Source organism: Anolis sagrei, chromosome 3 (genome assembly GCF_037176765.1).
Source record: "Anolis sagrei isolate rAnoSag1 chromosome 3, rAnoSag1.mat, whole genome shotgun sequence".
Lineage (NCBI taxonomy): Eukaryota > Metazoa > Chordata > Lepidosauria > Squamata > Dactyloidae > Anolis > Anolis sagrei.
The window spans coordinates 66,990,248-66,992,975 of NC_090023.1; the positions used below are offsets into that span (position 1 = coordinate 66,990,248).

The following is a 2,728-nucleotide window of genomic DNA, read 5'->3' on the forward strand; positions in this document are numbered from 1 at the left end:
GCAGATAATAATAATAATAATAATAATAATAATAATAATAATACTTTATTTATACCCCGCTCCATCTCCCCCAGGGGGGCTCGGGGCGGCTTACATGAGGCCACACCCATCAGTACAGTAAACACAATATTACACAAAAGCATAACACAATATAACACAAAAGCATAACAGAAATAAAACATAAAAACATAAAATGTAAAACCAATATAATAAGCAACACAGCAGTATAAAATTGGACATTAAACACACAGGATTACACGGGGCAGGGCCAAATGTAAGGATTAAAATTTTAAAATTTTAAAACACTGGGAGATTGGGCAATGGAAATTATTGGGGAAAGAGATCTATATATTCAGCCAGTATGTGCTACATAATTATCCAAAATGCAGTTGCAACTATACCTTGGGAAAGTTCACATATGTAGATAAATCATAGCCTGATTTCTTTTCATTTAATGATTCACAGTAGATGTGAAATCTGAGTCATGTTGGAAGTCCTTATGAGAGCTCTACCTGTGGTGGTTGAGCTGTGCTGACTCATTTATACATATAAGCTACTATTTGATGTGATTTATATTCATGTGGTAACTGGATGTGACATTTACCATCCTTCCTTAGGATTAATTTATTCTATGACCCTATTATCTCAAATGGCTAAAGATTTAAAGCAAGATATATATACTGTGATATAGGGCAATATTCATATACATCAGTCTTCCGTCATTAAAAATACAGAATAAATAGGTTTTTTGGACCAGAGGAAACATCAAGTAATGTGTTAACTTATGAGAAATCAAGACTACCAGTAAAATGTCTGTATTGTCTAATATATTTATGAAGAGCACATTATATGTCATCACAGTAACTAATGAAGTTTTTTAAATTAAGCTTATTTCAAAAGCCATTGTCCAAGGTTGTTTGTTGCAAGCAGGTAAGTCGTTCATAGGGGCAAACATCAATACATTTATCTGTTCTACTGCATTGTTTGCTTGAGAAAACAAGCTTGCTCCAAGCTATTCCAGTATTCCACAAGCAACTGCTGCCATCATTCTTCATAGCTGAGGGAGACAGCTTTCAGCTGAGTGCATATCCATGCAAATGCTAGAGGTACATGGTACATGAGCAACCTCTATCAAGCTATTCAAAAAAAAGCTGAAAACCACTCTATTTCAGGAATTGTAATAGCAAGAAGAACATAGCAAGACAAATTGAAAGGACACTGGTTGGTTGTTCACAGCTAGAACAGTTAAGCTTGGCTGATCAAAAAAGATACAGTATCAATTTTAGTTCCAAGCAGCTAAAAGTGTGTATCTTCCACAATAGTATTATTAGGAGGAACAGTCATACTGCAAGTTACTATAAAGCAAGCAGGATGACTGACAGGGCTGTATGTACTACATAAATCTGTGGCTGAAGCACATTTGTATGAACTTACCTGGCAGGGGAGACACCATGATCACAAAGGTGGTTTTCCCAGGGTGAGGCTCATCCATTGCACTCCGGGTGTGCTGACCCCTGCGATTTCCCCAAATGCGGGAAACTCGACTGCATAATTTGTGGTAGTGGGGGACTGTGTTCGCGCTTTCCCCTGTAATTTATTGAATTGTAAGCCGCCCTGAGTCCCCCCTAGGGGGTGAGAAGGGTGGGGTAGAAATGACCGAAATAAATAACAAATAAATATGAACTCAGCTTCAGCTGGCAATTGGTGCATCAGAACTGGTTTCCAGTAGGTAGTAGAATAAGTTTATATGTGCATGCATGGGTAGACTGAGCATAAATTAAATCTTAGTGTAATCTATCCATATGTGGAGGTTTTTAAGTTGAAAATTGGGAATGTCTGCTATGTGTCTTCTATGTAAATCCAAAATCAACATCAACACTTTTTAAAAGGAGAAATCGGTATTTGAGGCCCCATCTACACTGCCATCAAATGCAATTTCAAACAGCATTATAAAGTCAGTGTAGTCTCATATAAAGCCATTTACTGCATTGAACTGTACTATATGAGTCCACATTTACCATATAATGCAATTTTAAACTACATTGCATGGCAGTGTAGGTGAGGCCTCAGTGGGTATTAAACAGCGGATGTTTGAAGGCAGTTAAACAAAGCTACCAAAGAAGTTTAGGAAAATTATATTATGGGCAGTAGGCAATTTCAACACCTTCAGATAAGAGCCATTTACATGTATAATCTTTATTGACATTTTGTACTTATGCAAAATCCCAGTTAATTAATTAACAATAAATAATAAAAATGAACTAAAACATGCCCAAGTTTAAGAAAAAGAACATTTTTTAAAAAAAATCATTAAAAGTGATTAAAGATAAATCAATTTCAAAAATGGATACAAATATTTTGGGGGCATTTTCAAATTTGCAAAATAGATTGGTTTCCTCTATAGATGACGAGACCTTATTCCTCATGGTTAATTTCTTTATTTAGGAATAAGGTACACAGAACAGTGTAAGAACCAACAGAAATCACATGAAGAGACTTAGGGCGGTTCCACACAGTGGTAAAGTCCCTATATATATGTGTGTGTGTGTGTGTGTGTGTGTGTGTGTATGTGTGTGTGTGTCATATCAGGGACAAATTATTCATTATTATTCAAGTGCCTGTGCTTCTTTATAATTGACAGCTGGCTCTACAAAGTAGAATTAATGCAGCTTAAACTCACTACTATAGCTCAATGCTATAGAGTCCTGAGATCTGTGGCTTGGTGAGG

General features: G+C 36.1%; 1 non-coding gene across 1 annotated transcript; it reads left to right on the forward strand.

Moving 5' to 3' along the window:
* Window positions 1-1,426: 1,426 nt before the first annotated feature.
* On the forward strand, window positions 1,427-1,590 carry LOC132772390 (U1 spliceosomal RNA). The gene has a single exon (XR_009631155.2). It is a non-coding gene; the product is annotated as a U1 spliceosomal RNA (small nuclear RNA).
* Window positions 1,591-2,728: the final 1,138 nt, after the last annotated feature.